Source organism: Hyperolius riggenbachi, chromosome 3 (genome assembly GCF_040937935.1).
Source record: "Hyperolius riggenbachi isolate aHypRig1 chromosome 3, aHypRig1.pri, whole genome shotgun sequence".
Taxonomy (NCBI): Eukaryota; Metazoa; Chordata; class Amphibia; order Anura; family Hyperoliidae; genus Hyperolius; species Hyperolius riggenbachi.
In genome coordinates this window covers 226,338,193-226,358,297 of record NC_090648.1, presented here as the reverse complement: position 1 = coordinate 226,358,297, position 20,105 = coordinate 226,338,193, and the positions used below count along the sequence as shown (strand labels likewise).

Sequence of the window (20,105 nt, the reverse complement as noted above, 5' to 3'; positions counted from 1 at the left end):
CCCAAATGTGGCAGTTTCATTTGTTTGTGGATACAGGCCCATAAATCAGTGGCAGCTGCATGTAATCTTGGAACACGTACTTTTAGGTTGTACATATCTGGCCCCACCCACACTCTGTACAGACTATGTCCATGTTGCTTTGCACATTTAAAGTTACCCTGTCATAATTGTAAGTATGGAGGCTGCCATGTTTATTTGGGTTTAAACAATGCATATAACCTGGCTTTCCTGCTGATCCTCGGCCTCAATAGTTTAAGCCACTGACCCTGAACAAGCATGCAAATCAGGTGCTTTTACCAAAGTCTGACCATATTGATTCAGACACTAATGAATTGTGAAAAATAAAAACATGATCCAAGTACATGTGCCTTACCAGGAACACACACACTAAATGTATGCTATGCTTCTGTATACAAATTAGCTGTTACAATTTAGAATTCATTGTTACACCAAAGATGACAATTAGACCAGATCCAGAGGTGACAAAACAGGCCCAGTTATTTGTGCGGTCACCACTATATTTGGTGATGGGATAAGGTTTCTACGTTGATGTTGTTTTCCAAACAATTTTCATTCAAGCCAGAAATATCTATTTTTGTCTCATCAGTCCTTCTGTAGAACATTTTTTCTGTAGCTTTCTGGCTGTTCTGTGCAGTATTTAGAAAAGAGCAGAAATGTTTTGGATAGTAATGGTTTTCTCATCGCAGCCCTGATATGCACACCACTGTGTGTTCTCCTGATAGTGGGACCCACAAACTGAGTGGCAAGAGAGGTTACCCATAGTCTGGGTTTTTGGAGTATTGCATGCTTTGTTCTTAATGTTGACTTCTATGGGAGGGTACCAATGGTCTTGATTTTGCCTCACTTTCTACATAGTCTGTCTGACAGTAGTCTATCAGTTACAGCTCTATAGAGAAACAGTTTTGTAGCCATTTACATTATGGTGTGCAACAATAACCATTTCCAGAGGAACTCAGAAATCTAGCAGAAAAAGTGTACACCGACGTAAGCCCTCTTTTACACAACCCACAACCTCTCAGGCACAGACACCTCCTCAATGTACCGTCCTTTTAACCGTCAAGGCATGCATGTGTTAATTTGGAAGCATACAGTGGTGGATGGAGTGGAATAGTGATGTCACAAGGGGCAGGACTTAATGTGACAACAGTCTCAGGGATCTTTACTACTTCCTGCAAAGGCAGGCATACACTATGAGACATGTTCAGTGGATTAGATATTAGATTAAAAACACTGAATCTAATGTAAATATGTTAAAAATGAAGGCACCCACAATATGCATCTGCCAATCGAGCATTAAACAGGAAAGGTTTTCTTTTTATAGATATATTGAAGTGGCGGGAGCATGTGGTGAACAGTACACCGATTAAGTAGGCTATATTAGCATTGTGCTGCGTAAAGCAGGACAAATCTAGTGGCAACACTGGCGAGTATGACATTAGATCAGATCTCTACTGAAATAGGACATAAAAATAGAGTGGGACAAGATGACAAAGGGTTAATACCTAGATAGCAATCATTTAACATATCTAATGATGTACGCCTACCTTTAGGCCTCTTTCCCACTAAGACGTTGCGTTAGATGCAACGTTAAGGTCGCATATTGTGCCCCTAACACAACGCATGGTGGTAGCATAAGAGGACGCTACATAGAGCCGTGTTAAGCGGCTTAAGCTCTTGATGCGTCCGTGCTGCGTACTTTGACGCATGCGCTGGTGGAGACCACGTGAGCGGAACACTCCGCATCACGTGGTCCCGCCAGCCAATAAGCAGCCGCTCCAGGAAGAAAACACTGCAGTGCAGTGAATATTAATTAGCCATGTGGCTGGGATCACTAGCGGACTCTCCCCTCCTCCTTGTGCACGGAAAAAACAACATTACTAAGCATGTGCACACAGTCTAACGCGGCTAATAACTTGTATAAAGTACTGCATGCACTTAACGTGCCGCGTTACAATGTAACGCAACGTGGGCACTGTGAACAGCCCATTGATTTTTCATTACTGTGCGTTGGGCTGCGTTACAGGCTGCTCTAACGTGCGCCTGTAACGTCCCACTGTGAAAGCAGCCTAAGTCATATCAGCGCTACAATACAAAGAAGCGGACAGCCTGAATGATAGACAACAAAATGAAAGTTTTATAATGTGTCAAGAACATAGTTTCCCCATACACTGATTTATTGGTTGGGTTTGCTGTTCCATAGCAGCACTTACATAAACGAAGATGTTCAAAGTTGCTATACGGACTATATTTTATATACTTCATTTAAAACTGCCATATATGTACTATTTCCCTTGTTCAAAAAAAAAAGGGGAAGTAGATGCACACATACTCATGGAAACGGTGTATACACTTCCTGTTCACTTCTAGTTTAAAGTTCTAATTTAGAGCACAGAAGTAGCAATATTGTAAAGCATATAAGAGCATGAAACCATGCATACAGTCAGGTGAAGACGCAAGAATGTCCCCATAAACATGTTTGACTTGCGCAACATAGTTCAGCACACAGATATTTCAAAAATACATCATGTTAATATGAAGCTTGGTGTTTTCAGAAATAAAAACTTAACAGGAGCTCTATCCACACCTGCTCTCAAAAAAGAAGGTATACATTTGTTTATACCTTTTTCTGTAACACTGTCCACAGTAAAGCATTACATGCATTTTCACATGTAATTACCCCAAGTGTGATCCCTGCCTTAACCACTTAACGACCAGCCACCACGATAGGTATTTCCATGGAAACTGCCGCTCGAACGGCCGTTCCATGTCAGTTCACGGAGGGAGTCTCCGTGAACAACCTGCGAGCCTCCGATCGCGGCTCGCAGGCGAAATGTAAACACGCGGGGAAGAAATCCCCGGTGTTTACGTCGCTGCTGTTGCAGCAGCACCGTAAAGGAGATCGTTGATCCCCGGCATCTGATAGGCTGAAGCCTATCAGAGGCGGTACAGGACGGATCACCATCCTGTACCGCCCTTAGGAAGGAGGAGAGGGAGGGAATGAGAGGGAGGGGGGAATAGCGCTGCGGAGGGGGGCTTTGAGGAGCCCCCCCCCCCCGCTAACCACAAGCAGCCGGCGGTGATCAGACCCCCCCAGCAGGACATCCCCTAGTGGGGAAAAAAAAAGGGGGGGGGGCAGTCTGATCGCCCTGCCACAAACGTGATCTGTGCTGCGGGCTGAAGAGCCCACGCAGCACAGATCACATAATAATCAGCTTGCCCTTAAGTGGTTAAGCCTGCTACACACAATTCGGTTTTGATTGGTCAAATCAATGACCAATTGTACCACTTCCATGTAGTATTAGAGCTTACCTAAATAATATGTTCATAGAATTCAAAATCTGTTGGCCCTCATGCTACATGGAAGTGGTAAAATTGTGACCAATCAGAATTGCATCGGTGTACGCACCCAGAGGGTCCTTTTACACTATATCATTTGCTGTCAGTTGTAACTGAAAGGACAACTGATGTGCAGTCCAGTGTCCATGTTTCCCTATGGCCAGGGCAGTTTCTAGTCTAAATCGTGCTCCCGCCCCCCCCCCCCCCCAATGGTCTTGTGAACATTATATGCAATGGCGTATTTAGCCACCAGTAAACAGAAAAGGTGGCATCTATACCTGGCTACCTATACCTGGCTATAGATTAGCCAGGTATATGTGCGTGGATTAAAGTGAAGGAGGGGGGAGCTGCGGCACAGATGGATTCAGCCGCTGAGGGGGGGGGGGGAGGGACAACTCTCCCCTCTCTTCAGGTCCCCCTCCATGCTTACCCGCCCCCCCCCCCCCTGATTGCAAAGTAAGATATATGGCAGCGGGAGTGGTATAGTAGTAACTCACCTTCTTGGCTCCATGCAAGGTTGACTGCCGCCGAGCTGCTTAGTATCCAGCGCTGCACTACTTCCTGCTAATCAGGAAGTAGTAAGAGTAAGCGATGGATACAGAACATTCCAGCAACAGTCAACCTCGCATGGAGGCAGGAAGGTGAGTTACTACTACACCGCTCCCAGCTCCCGCTGCCATAGATCTTACTTTGCAATGGAGGGGAGAGCACGGAGGGTGACCCGAAGAGAGGAAGGGAGAGCACGGAGGGTGACCCGCGGCTGAGTCTGTGTGTGCTGCTGCCGCCTCGCCCGCCCCTAGAAACGGGGCTGCCTATGGCCTTTTTCATACTATACGATGAAAAACAAGTTTTTCAGATTGCATTGCTATAGAAAAAAACCCTCAATGCAATGCATAACAATGCATTACATGTAAAAGTGCCCTGAAATCTGGTACACACTTTCAATTATGATTGGCCAATCACTGACCAATATTACCACCTTCATGTAGTAGGAGGGTTTACCTACACAGTCTGCTCATAGTATACAATATGTGTTAGCCCTCATACTACATGGGGTGGTAAAATTGGTCAGTGATTGCCCAATCAAAATGGGATGTGTCTACCAGGCTTTAGAGCAATTTACTTTACTCACCTGCTCAACAGGAAGTGCTAAAAATGCTTGCAAAATGAGGATAAAAACAGCAATATAAACATCACAATCAAAACCAAATTTCCCCCCTCTGGCATAGTCATTAGGAAATACAATATCTCCTTATGAAACCACTAGTAACTGCCCCTGCAGTTCCAGGTTAAGGGATGTTGCTTGTAATTATAATGAGTTGGTTGAATCCCATAGATTGCTATGAAGCCACCTCGCTATCACTGGAACAGCACTGCTGGTCACTGGCCTGGACATACTGTACAGCATTTTCAGAAGAACAGACCTCCTGATGGATGCAGTACAGGTAATTGTAATTTATAACATAACATAACACTTGCCTTCTCCAGCCAACAGGCTGCAGTTTATGGAGCTTTTCTTTAAAGTGACATCAGAACTGATAACCTATGGGTGTCTGGGCATACCTGCGATTTAACCTTGAAAGCCACAGAAGTTCCCAAATGCAGAGTTAGCAAATATGCAAATACCATCCTCTGCTTGTAAAGTCATTCTTTGGCCCGTCTCTTCCTAAATGTCACACACAACTTCATTTGTCAATTTTATGCTACGGTAGGTGGTAATGAAAGGCCCACAGTCCATGTTTACGCAAAAAGATTAGGAACTTATTGTGGTCTGTGTCATCACTACAGATTTTCCCCTCACCTCTTGACCCAGTGACAGGTGCCACCAAAACAGGGATTTCTTCCTAGCTAGGACATAGAGGTAATGAAGTGCATTTTAGTAACACAGGGTAGGGATAAATATTCTGCTACACTTTATTGCCATCACGTGCTACGCTGTCACGTAACAGGTACTAGAATAGCAAAGAAAGTAGGAAGGTCAGCATTTCAGATGCCGGTTACATTATTGTGGATGGACATAAGCCTCCTAGAACTACAAGTTTATATGAATAAATATAATCAAGAAAGTGTATGCAATCTTATAACAAATGATTAATTTTATAGCATTTTGTTAAGGAGGGAACACTTAGCAAAGTATAACAGATATCAAACACTGCTTGCATAAATTATGTAAAACAAAAATACTAAACTAACACTGACACTGGCACAAGAAACTGAGAAACCTACCTGTTAATCACAGTTTATTTCAAGGATCTCCAGGCTCCACACACAAGCAAATAGAAGCTCACGGACACACAGACACAGCTGCTGCCTTCCGTCCTCTGTGTCCTTCAAGCAACCGTGTGTGTGCCTGTGTGTGTATGAGTGTGTGTATGTAATTTTCTCAGCTGCAGCCAAAACCAAACCAGTGTAACCTGAGACCCAGAAACACAGGACTGTGGTGTTGCTTCTGACTGAGCTTCACTGAAGAAAACTTGTAGACAGCCACCATGTAATATACAAAAGTTTACTGTACACACAGGACAGAGCTATTTTTACCCACCAGTTATACACAGAGATTAAAGTGGAAGTCACAGTAAATCTTTTTTTTTTTCCTCTTATAGTTTTGGATAAAGCAGGAAGCTTCAAAGCTGCTGTCAGGCTTCTGTGTTCCAACCGAGGAAATAAGACCTCAATTTGTGTTCCAGACCATCAGTACTATCAGACTACTCCCCAAAGAAATGGAGAATCACAGTTTTGGTACCTAAAACCACAAAATATTCCCCACTGAAAGATTCATACCAAACTTCTGTTCAGGTGAGTTATGAAATGAATGTCTCTTTATGCCCACTGCCAATAAAACAGGAAGTGTGATTTCCCCAACAGAAACCCATGCATCAATAAAATACTGGCAGAGGTTGTAATACTTACCATGCTAGCCCAAACTGAAAAACAATTCCCTCGACCTCCACTTCTGTGTAGCCAAGTTCATCTGGAAGTGAAAGAGTTTACAAAGGAACAAGAATGAGTGTTTGTTTTTCCTTGTCTGGGGAATAGGAGACCTATTCTGAGTAAGATGCAAGGATTTTTCATCAGAGCTGGGAATCTTTAAGAGGAACTGTCGCAAAAATCATAAAATTTAATTAAAACACATACAAATAAGAAGTACACTTCTTCCTGAGTAAAATGAACCATAAATTACTTCTCTCCTATGTTGCTGGCATTTACAGTAAGTAGTAGAAATCTGACATTACCGACAGGTTTTGAACTAGCCCATCTCCTTATGGGGGGTTCAAAGGAATTTCTTTATTTTCAAAATGCACTTCGTGAATGGCAGTTGCTCCGTCCAACTGCCAAAGAAGTGTATGGTGAGTGGGGAGGCTGGTCAGCATCTTTGTATAAATCTTTTTCAGAGAGTGTCTTTATAAAGAATAAAGGCCATGCTGAGAATCCCCTATGGAGAGATGGACTAACCCAAAACCTGTCGGTAATGTCAGATTTCTACTACCTACTGTAAATGCCAGCAACATAGGAGAGAATGAAGAAACCGAGTCCAGTTTAAAAGTAGGCATTAAGGTTAAGAGTCCTTGAACACAGCATTGGTCGGTTCTCCTTGAATGCATGCGTGGACTTTCCTGGTCGATGGAATTTGGAGAACTGGGCGGGTTTGATCCCGGCCCACTTTTATAGGACCTGAGTTTTGGGCTGTCACTACCTGGAAAGTAGGTGTGTTTAAGGCGGGGTTACCGCCTAATCAGCAGGTTGCCACCCCCAGACTCAGAGCAAAAAATGTATCATTTATGAATTCTCTGTGTGACTCCGCCCCAGATTGGCGCATCGCAAATCCGAGGCTATATTCATAAGCGGCCTGCGACCCTGTATCAAACGAGGCTATTCTATCGCATTCGCTCTACGCAGGCCGGATAAAGCAGTTTCTCTACTGATTCCTTACAGTTAGAAAATTGCAATTCAGGTGTATGATATAACTGCTTTATGGGTATCCGAAAATGTATTTTTTGTCTTTCTGTGCCAAACCTATTTTGAATTATTAAAAAATTAAAGTTTCCTTTGTTTGAGTCTATGAGTTTGGAGGGAATCTCTTATCTTACTGGTTGGATCTAGTTTCTGGGACATGAGCTGTGCAGCAAGTTGCACTGCCTAGGAGATAGGCCACGTGTGAAATTCCTTTCCATGTTATCAGGACATGGGGGGAAGGTACTGTACTCTGCAATACTCTCAGAGGGGGGGGGGGGAAGAGAAAGGAAAGACATTTATTGTACAGTTACACAGCAGTGACAGTAATGGTGCTGGACCATAAAAAAAATTGTTGGCGATTACGCACACGCCTTTCCGTAATGTTCGCCACAGTTCCGCTTTATGACCGACTACAAATTGGCAACTGAAAGGTGGCAAATCACGTAATCAACTTCTATCCTGCATGGTAGGAGGGTAGGAGAATAGGAGATGGGAAGCTTACCAGCACAACACAGTGTCAGATCTCCAGTTCACTACCAGTAAGTGTATCTGTATAGAATTGAATTTAAAAAAACAGATAGGAGATGCAGATATATACTAATATATGGGAAGGGCCAAGGCTTCTCTGTAACTGGAAGCCCTACTCTAAAAAGTGGGAATAAAAAATATTAGGACATATACAGCGACGTATAAAATAACAGCAGTGGTCAATACAGACTTGTCCCATGGAACCCCAAGAGGAATATACAGGGGAATACCAGTCATTCGATCCTCCTCTGCAGAATCCAGATACCAATACTCCCAACTTATTAAAGTGAAATATAGCAAAATACTTAGTTTATAAATGGCAAGAGAGTTAACCTAATACAATATTAAGGAGATTTTTGGGTTATTACTAAGGATGGTCAAATCATTCTGAGTAGATGAATTATGTACATTATTTATACAAATACTAGCAAAAAGGCCCGCCCGTTTAAAAATGGGCACTAGGCAACGGCCGCTACAATTTACCCCTCCCACAACGCACTTAGATGTGTCCCGCTTACCCGTTGTCCACCACTGTCCGAAGTATATGCACACAGGGAGATGTTGCTTGCTTGCCAGTTGGAAAAAGCTGTTATTTCACACAATGCAATGAGGTTTACAGACAGCAAACTGTCAGGTCTGAAAGCACAGACACAGGGACACAGGAGGACGCAGAGACACAGGGGTTTTATTATATAAGATTTGCAGCTTCAAAAAATGGACCAATTGAAGCAAGACAAGACACAAAACATTTATATTGCAGTTTTCTCCTGGCGGACTCAAAGCGACATAGCTGCAGCCACTAGGGTGCGCTCTATAGGCAGTAGCAGTGTTAGGGAGTCTTGTCCAAGGTCTCCTCACTGAACAGAAGCTGGGTTACTGAACAGCCGAGATAAAGACAATGTGCAAGTTCAATGGTTCTTTTTCAAGCTGTATAAATTTGCTTAAAAAATACATAATCCTGCATCAACTCAGAATTATTTGCATCACTTTTGGCTACCCCTATTTACTACCAGAAAGTAGGCATGTGTACTAGTCTCTAAAGGTGGACACATGATACAACTATATTGTGTAGTTTTTAGTTTTATTCCATAAAAGTATCCATTGCATAGGAAAATCAATTTAATTTTTTTTTTTATGTTGATCAACTGTAGAAATATTTAATCCATTTTTGAACAGGCATAGTGAAAACTATTGGACCAATCAAAACAGCTTCAGAAATGTTTAATAGGTAAAATAATTTTAAAATAAAACCAAATGGAAAAAAAAATTGAACCATATGTGGCTACCTTGATTGTGATTAAAACTAGTTACCATTACCATTTACTGAGGTTAGATAAACAATTCACCGGATACATACCAGTCCATTCACAACATATCCTGCACTGATACTCTGTGTCCATCACATCGTTCACATTATGCACTATTGTGCATCCACTTAGATCCACCAGGAACAAGCACCTAAAAACTGACGGAAGCTCTGGCAAAAGCATGCTACTGGAGCTCTGGACTGTTTTGAAACAGACCAATAGAAATCCTCCTAGAGAGGATCTTCATTGGTCCATTGAATAGTGGAACAATGAGAATCCTGCCTTGGAATAGAGGATACCCATTGATCTTTTTAATACAATGGGAACCGCATACCTCTACCGAGGGTCCTATCGGTATTGTGGCACTTATATCCACTAGTGGTGGATCCAAGCAGCAGAGGTGAGACAGAAGAGGGTGACAGAAGAAAGGGCTGGAACATATATACAGCAAACAGCCTAGTGAGTATGGACAACGTCCTTTCCAATAGGCTTTTATTGTTTACATTGGCATCCGCAGTGTATGTGGTGAACATATTTACTGAGGTACCTCGTGTTCCAATGATCGGAACTGAAGCAATGAAAGGTATGAATGGGTCCTACACTTAGCATAATATTCGTTAATATGTCCTTTGAGCTGCTGCTTTCAGATCCGGTAAATGGCCTGTTATCAGTGCCGATGTGAATGAAGACTTGTAAACATAGCAGCACAGTGCTGCTGTACATGTACAATTTTACATGGAATTTTTATATTATCCCCATGTTTACATGGATTTTCCCAGGCATCCAAAATGTTGATAAGTAAATTGGTTGCCTCGAAATTGGCTTTTGACTATGGAAGGGAGGATAACAGAACAGGACTGAGGTATGGATTCAATTTTGAGCTCCTCGGAGAGACAGTGATAGTACTATATACTTTGTAAAGTGCTATGCAAGATGTCAGTTTAATATAAAATGCATAAAAATATAATAATTATTAAGTCATTGAACCATGGTCACGACCTTTCTGTATTCTGCAATACTACTCTAAACAGTAAGAATTTAATAGTGGTACATATACAGTATAACAATTAATTAGCTAAACAGAAGGCAAACACACCTGTAGGCTTCTATGTAGTGCTACACAAAGGTTGCATTTTACTTTTCCTATTTCACAAATTAAACCTGTTGCTTTACTTACATTGAGAACAAAAGCCTCATTGTCACTTCAAATACCCAATCAGGATGAGAAGACAACCACAAAGTAAACCTGATGGTATTGGTACTTGAAGCTCTCAGAGACAAAAAAGAAACAACCTCTTAAACGAGAAGCATTAGTAATTCAGGCGCTAGCCCAATTAGGAGTCTGTGTCTCAGTTCATGGAAGCATATGGCTCAGAAGTGCATGTGCTTGTTACTTACTGTAAGAAAACTGTCCTGCAGATTGGAATTTAATTTCTCTCATTGGCTTCACATTCACAGGAGATTTATCCAGATTATTTGTATTACAGCCATTGACAGAGGGAAAAAAAAAAAAAAAAAAATCAGTGTGAGTGCTCAGAAAACAGATTGCTGACATTCGTTTTGATTTTGTTGAACTGGGTATTTAATTTACTGACCGATTTAAACAAAAACAAGTCTGAGATTGTTTTTAATCTACACAGTTTATTGAAAAATCTCTAAGCTGCTATGATGTTAGCCTATAAATGTGAAATACCTATAAGAAATGTGCACTATGAGAAAGAGGCACTATGGCGAAAAATTGTAAAATGTAAAATATGTGCAAACAAACAAATAAGAAGTAAGTTTTTTCCAGAGTAAAATGAGCCATAAATTACTCCTATGTTGCTGTCACTTACAGTAGGTAGTAGAAATCTGACCGGTTTTGAACTAGTCCATCTCTTCATAGGGGATTCTCAGCAAGGCTTTTATTCTTTATAAATATATTCCCTGAAAATGATTTAAACAATGATGTTGGCCAGCTTTTCCTGCTCGCTACACAGTTTTTGGCAGTTGGACAGAGCAACTGCCATTCACGAAGTGCTTGTGAAAATAAATATATCCCTGAGAATCCCCTATGAAGAGAAGAACTAGTCCAAAACCTGTCGCTTCTGTCAGATTTCTACTACCTCCTATAAGTGACAGCAACATAGGAGAAAAGTAATTTACGGCTCATTTTACTGTGGAAAAAAAAATGTACTTTTTATTTGTATATGTTTGGACATATTTTAAATTTTACAATTTTTCGTCATAGTGCCCCTTTAAGTGAGATGGCAAGTTCCTTTTTTTGAATGTCTTATTCTAATAGATGGTAGAACACATACTACTTGTACCTCGTGTACAAAATATGATGCATTTACATCAGTCTTTCCAAACACAAGTGTAACAAGAAAAGAAATTCACTCTATGGACCCTTGTACATGGATCGGTTACGTTCATGTCCATTCTGTCAGTTTATCTGTCAGGTGCTTGCAGGTGGCTGCAAGCATCCAACACAAGCAGTGGCGGATCACCTGTCGCATACATATACTTCTGAGCTGCAGAACAATACTGCATGTCAGCCACTGACACACATGGCTACAAACCCTTTCATTTGGAGCAACCAGAACGCACTCATTCCTAGCAGTTCAGTGGCTGAATGGTGCTATAAGCGCACTGTTTACACTTGTGCATGTGAAAGGCCGTTTTAGGAACATTTCTTAGGACCCATCCCTATTTGTGTCGACATCCATCTCTGAGACGGACGCCAGCGCATTGCTAATGTGATTACACATCTTATTTGGGGAGTTGGATGCAGCCAGCACTATGGCCTCAATTCACTAAGATCATGATAGAGATAATAAGGCAAGAGAAAACTCACCTCCACATTCCTTAACCACTTCCCGACCGCCCACTACACAGGGGCGGCGGGGAAGTGGAGCCCTGCAGGACGGCCTCACCCACAGAGGCGGCGGTCCATTTAAGGGCATGGGCGGAGCGATCGCGTCATCCTTGACGCGATCCTCCGCTGGCGCCTGTCACCGCTCGCTCGCCGCAACATCCCGCCGGCTATACGGAAGCGCCGGCGGGATGTTAACCCCGCGATCGCCGCATACAAAGTGTATAATACACTTTGTAATGTTTACAAAGTGTATTATACAGGCTGCCTCCTGCCCTGGTGGTCCCAGTGTCCGAGGGACCACCAGGGCAGGCTGCAGCCACCCTAGTCTGCACCCAAGCACACTGATTTCTCCCCCCCCTGCCCCAGATCGCCCACAGCACCCATCAGACCCCCCCCCCCTACCCACCCCCCAGACCCCTGTTTGCACCCAATCACCCCCCTAATCACCCATCAATCACTCCCTGTCACTATCTGTCAACGCTATTTTTTTTTTTATCCCCCCCCCCCCTGCTCCCTGCCCCCTCCTGATCACCCCCCACCCCTCAGATTCTCCCCAGACCACCCCCCCTGTTTACTGTATGCATCTATCCCCCTGATCACCTGTCAATCACCCATCAATCACCCGTCAATCACCCCCTGTCACTGCCACCCATCAATCAGCCCCTAACCTGCCCCTTGCGGGCAATCTGATCACCCCCCCACACCAATAGATCGCCCACAGATCCGACATCAGATCACCTCCCAAATCCATTGTTTACATCTATTCTCTCCTCTAAACACCCACTAATTACCCATCAATCACCCATCAATCACCCCCTATCACCACTTGTCACTTTTACCTATCAGATCAGACCCTAATCTGCCCCTTGCGGGCACCCAATCACCCGCCCACACGCTCAGATTGCCCTCTGACCCCCCCTTATCAATTCACCAGTGCATTAATTACATCTGTTCTTCCCTGTAATAACCCACTGATCACCTGTCAATCACCTGCCAATCACCTATCACCCATCAATCACCCCCTGTCACTGCCACCCATCAATCAGCCCCTAACCTGCCCCTTGCGGGCAATCTGATCACCCACCCACACCATTAGATCGCCCGCAAACCCGCCGTCAGATTACCTCCCAAATGTATCGTTTACATCTGTTATCTTCTCTAAACACCCACTAATTACCCATCAATCACCCCCTATCACCACCTGTCACTGTTACCTATCAGATCAGACCCTAATCTGCCCCTTGCGGGCACCCAATCACCCGCCCACACGCTCAGATTGCCCTCAGACCCCCCCCCCCCCTTATCAATTCGCCAGTGCATTAATTACATCTGTCCTTCCCTGTAATAACCCACTGATCACCTGTCAATCACCTATCACCCATCAATCACCCCCTGTCACTGCCACCCAACAATCAGCCCCTAACCTGCCCCTTGCGGGCAATCTGATCACCCACCCACACCAATAGATCGCCCGCAGATCCGACATCAGATCACCACCCAAGCGCAGTGTTTCCATCTATTCTCTCCTCTAAACACCCACTAATTACCCATCAATCACCCATCAATCACTCCCTATCACCACCTGTCACTGTTACCTATCAGATCAGACCCTAATCTGCCCCTTGCGGGCACCCAATCGACCGCCTACACGCTCAGATTGCCCTCAGACCCCCCCTTATCAATTCGCCAGTGCAATATTTACATCTGTTCTCCCCTGTAATAACCCACTGATTACCTGTCAATCACCTATCAATCACCCATCAATCACCCCCTGTCACTGCCACCCATCAATCACCCCCTGTCACTGCCACCCATCAATCACCCGCTGTCACTGCCACCCATCAATCAGCCCCTAACCTGCCCCTTGCGGGCAAACTGATCACCCACCCACACCAATAGATCGCCCGCAGATCCGACATCAGATCACCACCCAAGCGCAGTGTTTCCATCTATTCTCTACCCTAAACACCCACTAATTACCCATCAATCACCCCCTGTCACTGCTACCTATCAGATTAGACCCCTATCTGCCCCTAGGGCACTCAATCACCCGCCCACACCCTCAGAATGCCCTCAGACCCCAGCCCTGATCACCTCGCCAGTGCATTGCTTGCATCCATTCCCCCCTCTAATCACACCTTGAGACACCCATCAATCACCTCCTGTCACCCCCTAGCACACCTACCCATCAGATCAGGCCCCAATTTGCCCCGTGTGGGCTCCTGATCACTCGGCCAAACCCTCAGACCCCCTTCCAATCACTTCCCCAGTGCATGGATTGCATCTATTTTCCCCTCTAACCACCCCCTGAGACACCCATCAATCACCTCCTGTCACCCCCCTAGCACTCCTATCCATCAGATCAGGCCCAATACAACCTGTCATCTAAAAGGCCACCCTGCTTATGACCGGTTCCACAAAATTCGCCCCCTCATAGACCACCTGTCATCAAAATTTGCAGATGCTTATACCCCTGAACAGTCATTTTGAGACATTTGGTTTCCAGACTACTCACGGTTTTGGGCCTGTAAAATGCCAGGGCGGTATAGGAACCCCACAAGTGACCCCATTTTAGAAAAAAAAGACACCCCAAGGTATTATGTTAGGTGTATGACGAGTTCATAGAAGATTTAATCTTTTGTCAAAAGTTAGCGGAAATTAATTTTTATTGGTTTTTTTTCACAAAGTGTCAATTTTCACTAACTTGTGACAAAAAATAAAATCTTCTATGAACTCGCCATACACCTAACGGAATACCTTGGGGTGTCTTCTTTCTAAAATGGGGTCACTTGTGGGGTTCCTATACTGCCCTGGCATTTTAGGGGCCCTAAACCGCGAGGAGTAGTCTAGAAAACAAATGCTTCAAAATGACCTGTGAATAGGACGTTGGGCCCCTTAGCGCACCTAGGCTGCAAAAAAGTGTCACACATGTGGTACCGCCGTACTCAGGAAAAGTAGTATAATGTGTTTTGGGGTGTATTTTTACACATACCCATGCTGGGTGGGAGAAATTTCTATGTAAATGGACAATTGTGTGTAAAAAAATCAAACAATTGTCATTTACAGAGATATTTCTCCCACTTAGCATGGGTATGTGTAAAAATACACCCCAAAACGCATTATACTACTTCTCCTGAGTACAGCGGTACCACATGTGTGGCACTTTTTTACACCCTAAGTACGCTAAGGGGCCCAAAGTCCAATGAGTACCTTTAGGATTTCACAGGTCATTTTGCGACATTTGGTTTCAAGACTACTCCTCACGGTTTAGGGCCCCTAAAATGCCAGGGCAGTATAGGAACCCCACAAATGACCCCATTCTAGAAAGAAGACACCCAAAGGTATTCCGTACGGAGTATGGTGAGTTCATAGAAGATTTTATTTTTTGTCACAAGTTAGCGGAAAATGACACTTTGTGAAAAAAAACTATTAAAATCAATTTCCGCTAACTTGTGACAAAAAAATAAAAACTTCTATGAACTCACCATACTCCTAACGGAATACCTTGGGGTGTCTTCTTTCTAAAATGGGGTCATTAGTGGGGTTCCTATACTGCCCTGGCATTTTAGGGGCCCTAAACCGTGAGGAGTAGTCTTGAAACAAAAATGACCTGTGAAATCCTAAAGGTACTCATTGGACTTTGGGCCCCTTAGTGCAGTTAGGGTGCAAAAAAGTGCCACACATGTGGTATCGCCGTACTCGGGAGAAGTAGTACAATGTGTTTTGGGGTGTATTTTTACACATACCCATGCTGGGTGGGAGAAATACCTCTGTAAATGACAATCTTTTGATTTTTTTACACACAATTGTCCATTTACAGAGGTATTTCTCCCACCCAGCATGGGTATGTGTAAAAATACACCCCAAAACACATTGTACTACTTCTCCCGAGTATGGCGATACCACATGTGTGGCACTTTTTTGCACCCTAACTGCGCTAAAGGGCCCAAAGTCCAATGAGTACCTTTAGGATTTCACAGGTCATTTTGAGAAATTTCGTTTCAAGACTACTCCTCACGGTTTAGGGCCCCTAAAATGCCAGGGCAGTATAGGAACCCCACAAATGACCCCATTTTAGAAAGAAGACACCCCAAGGTATTCCGTTAGGAGTATGGTGAGTTCATAGAAGATTTTATTTTTTGTCAAAAGTTAGCGGAAATTGATTTTAATTGTGTTTTTTCACAAAGTGTCATTTTCCGCTAACTTGTGACAAAAAATAAAATCTTCTATGAACTCGCCATACTACTAACGGAATACCTTGGGGTGTCTTCTTTCTAAAATGGGGTCATTTGTGGGGTTCCTATACTGCCCTGGCATTTTAGGGGCCCTAAACCGTGAGGAGTAGTCTTGAAACGAAATTTCTCAAAATGACCTGTGAAATCCTAAAGGTACTCATTGGACTTTGGGCCCTTTAGCGCAGTTAGGGTGCAAAAAAGTGCCACACATGTGGTATCGCCGTACTCAGGAGAAGTAGTATAATGTGTTTTGTGGTGTATTTTTACACATACCCATGCTGAGTGGGAGAAATATCTCTGTAAATGGACAATTGTGTGCAAAAAAAAATTAACAAATTGTCATTTACAGAGATATTTCTCCCACCCAGCATGGGTATGTGTAAAAATACACCCCAAAACACATTATACTACTTCTCCTGAGTACGGCAATACCACATGTGTGGCACTTTTTTGCAGCCTAACTGCGCTAAGGGGTCCAAAGTCCAATGAGCACCTTTAGGCTTTACAGGGGTGCTTACAATTTAGCACCCCCCAAAATGTCAGGACAGTAAACACACCCCACAAATGATCCCATTTTGGAAAGTAGACCCTTCAAGGTATTCAGAGAGGGGCATGGTGAGTCCGTGGCAGATTTCATTTTTTTTTTGTCGCAAGTTAGAAGAAATGGAAACTTTTTTTTTTTTTTTTCTCACAAAGTGTCATTTTCCGCTTACTTGTGACAAAAATAATATCTTCTATGAACTCACTATGCCTCTCAGTGAATACTTTGGGATGTCTTCTTTCCAAAATGGGGTCATTTGGGGGGTATTTATACTATCCTGGAATTCTAGCCCCTCATGAAACATGACAGGGGGTCAGAAAAGTCAGAGATGCTTGAAAATGGGAAAATTCACTTTTGGCACCATAGTTTGTAAACGCTATAACTTTTACCCAAACCAATAAATATACACTGAATGGGGTTTTTTTTATCAAAAACATGTTTGTCCACATTTTTCGCGCTGCATGTATACAGAAATTTTACTTTATTTGAAAAATGTCAGCACAGAAAGTTAAAAAAATCATTTTTTTGCCAAAATTCATGTCTTTTTTGATGAATATAATAAAAAGTAAAAATCGCAGGAGCAATCAAATAGCATCAAAAGAAAGCTTTATTAGTGACAAGAAAAGGAGCCAAAATTCATTTAGGTGGTAGGTTGTATGAGCGAGCAATAAACCGTGAAAGCTGCAGTGGTCTGAATGGAAAAAAAGTGGCCGGTCCTTAAGGGGTAGAAAGCCCTAGGTCCTCAAGTGGTTAAGTTACCTCTCCTGTAGTTAATTTACCTCCTCTGTAGTTAATTTACATCCTCTGTAGTTATTTTCACATGCAGCTAATTAACAGCTTGTCTTTAACTCTGGAGTTATTTTAAGGATTGGAGAGTTAATTTAAAGACAGAAGAGTTAACTTTAGGCTTGCCTGAGGTAAAATGTTTCCTGAATACTACATGCCTTATCACCATGGTAACAACTCTAGAAGAGTTATTAAAGACAGGAGATAAGTTTAGTGAATTGAGGCCTATGTGATATTCCCCGCATGCAAATTTAGAAGCAGCCTATTGATTTCCATAGGCTAGGATTTCTGTGCAGGGAAATCCTTTAAAATTACAACCTAAGTGGAAATGAGCCCATAAGGTGTCCTTCAAAACATCTGCGAAACCTCTCACCAAATCCTCTCAGAGCTATAAAACCAGTAGGCATTCAAGGTTCAGAATTTACTGTGGAATCAGAAGGAAGGTGGTAAATGACATGTCCTTGTTAGCCTTGACTTGGTTTGATGAGTATTTTTGATTCATGAGCCCATTTTTTTTTTTTTTACAGTTCACTCACATTGGGCATGACTCACTCAGCTTTTTCACACGTTCTCCCATTTTTACCTTATCTATGTTACATTTTTAAGCTTCAAAAGAGAAAAAATATAAAATTATTAAGATAAGAAAAGTAATAAATAAATGAAGTTAAACAGGAAAACTTCCTTTGAGTGATTATTTTGCTTGTAAATGTGCTGAAAGGTTATTTTTATTAATTAGGTGATAAATAAGTCATGTATTACAAGTTTTGTGAATAGAGCCCAATGTGAGATAGGCCCGGTTCCCACAACAAATATGGACATGTCACCGAATTGTGAAATTGAAAGTGAACTTGTCAGTCTGAGGGCTCATGCACACCACATGCAATTCTGATTTGCGATTTTAAATTGGTACTGTATTTTGTTTTTTTTTCTTTTTGTGTTGATAGAAGCCAGGGAAAATCAGAATCGCAAATTGGATTTGTTATTTGCAGTGTGCAAGAGGCCTGCAACAGATCTATGACAGGAGCAGATGTATTTCCCATATAGTATATGGTTGAAACGCATCCACCCTGGGCTCCAGCCATACCATCAGAGCAGACACTACACTGTACTCCACTGGACATTCGTGGCCCGGCTCAAGTGGGAACCAAGCCTCACATTGTTTGAAGCATATGGAACATCTCTGTTGGTCAATAATTTTGACATGCAGCTTGAAATTGTAACAAGTTTCAGGAAGAAGTAAATCTGATGCAATTTTAAGCTGCACACAGTTTGCATGTTTAAATGATTTGCATCTCATTTGCCACATTTGAAATGAAGTAATAAGCTTTTAGATGTAAAGCTTTACTCTCTATCAGGATCTGTTGGTTTCTCACATGTTGAAAGTTGTGAGGTGAACCCATAGAAGCATATCACAGAGTGAGGACGTTTTTTTTTTATTATTATTATATAGTGCTGTGTGACCTGCTGTTATGAGGCAAAATGCACACAATTCTGATAAATGTGTTCCATGCCTTATGCTGGGAATACACGGTAAGATTCTGAGCCATTTAGATGGCTCGATAGATAATTTCCTGACATGTCCGATCTCGCGCCCGATCGTTTCTGTGCTCGATTCTGCATGGAGGACAATGGGAAAAGATAAGAAAAACTAATGGAAGATAAGAGAATCGACCACAGAATCGAGCGCGGAAAACTAGCGGGCGTGGAATCGAGCGGCAAAATCAACCCCTGTATTCCCAGCATTAGACCTCTTTTCCATGGGCAGTTGAACTGTGTGCTCAGCAAGCAGTCACCAGGCAGCAGTGAGCGGTTAACAGGCAGTTGTGAGCGTTTGAGAGGCCTATCAACTGCTCATGGAAAAGAGGCCTTAGGAAAGTGCTGAATTTTGTGTGTGAACTTGATTCTGGTAGGTCTTATAAATTGTATGCGTATTAGAAACAGGTCAACCTCTTACATCTTTTACATCAGGCTAATTGCAGCACAAAGGTTTTTGTAAATCAGCTTTCCAAAATGTATTATAAAGCTGCTATTTACAGTATGACTCCAGGTGCACACACTGATATACACAGCTTGAAATGTACTGTATGTAACTCAATTTAAGTTTTAGTTTTAAAAGAGTGGATAATACTTATAGCATGTGGTATCTAATGCCTTGGTCACCCTTATGCCGAGATTTTTCCTCAAACTGTGATCCGGGGAACATATACACAGCATCAACAGTAACAAAAGTCCTCCCTCACTAAATCCACTGCTGAGCTTTGACACTGCAGCATCTGAATTTGCCTCAGTGGTGCTTACTGAACCATAACTTGTTTACTTCATAGGACTGTTATACTGCAGGCTGATTAAGCAGCAATAGGGTTTAGAGCACTATAGGAATTTGAAATGAAAATCATATGCAGGTTCCATGGAGAATTCCATGAGTGGAAAAAAAAAAAAAAAAAAAAAAAAAAAAAAAGAAGAAGAGCAAAGTTTGTATTTCTACTGCGGAACAAGCAATCTTTTCAAATGAGGTCTATACACTGCAAATTTATTGTTAA

General features: G+C 42.6%; 1 protein-coding gene and 2 long non-coding RNA genes across 4 annotated transcripts in view; 2 read left to right on the top strand and 1 right to left on the bottom strand.

The window, feature by feature from the left end:
- Nucleotides 1-5,814, bottom strand: part of CPT1B (carnitine palmitoyltransferase 1B) — a 62,013-nt gene extending 56,199 nt beyond the window's left edge. For both annotated transcript variants that reach the window (XM_068275873.1, XM_068275874.1), the window contains exon 1: nt 5,584-5,814. The gene's annotated coding sequence lies outside the window, so the exon portion shown is untranslated. The remainder of the gene's footprint in view (nt 1-5,583) is intronic.
- Nucleotides 4,741-6,024, top strand: LOC137563437 (uncharacterized). Its single transcript, XR_011030349.1, has 2 exons — nt 4,741-4,802; nt 5,961-6,024. It is a non-coding gene; the product is annotated as an uncharacterized lncRNA (long non-coding RNA).
- A 13,348-nt stretch (nt 6,025-19,372) lies between these two features.
- The window catches only part of LOC137563434 (uncharacterized), a 38,519-nt gene continuing 37,786 nt past the window's right edge, over nt 19,373-20,105 (top strand). Inside the window, exon 1 of the long non-coding RNA XR_011030348.1 lies at nt 19,373-19,471. This is a non-coding gene — a long non-coding RNA (uncharacterized lncRNA). The remainder of the gene's footprint in view (nt 19,472-20,105) is intronic.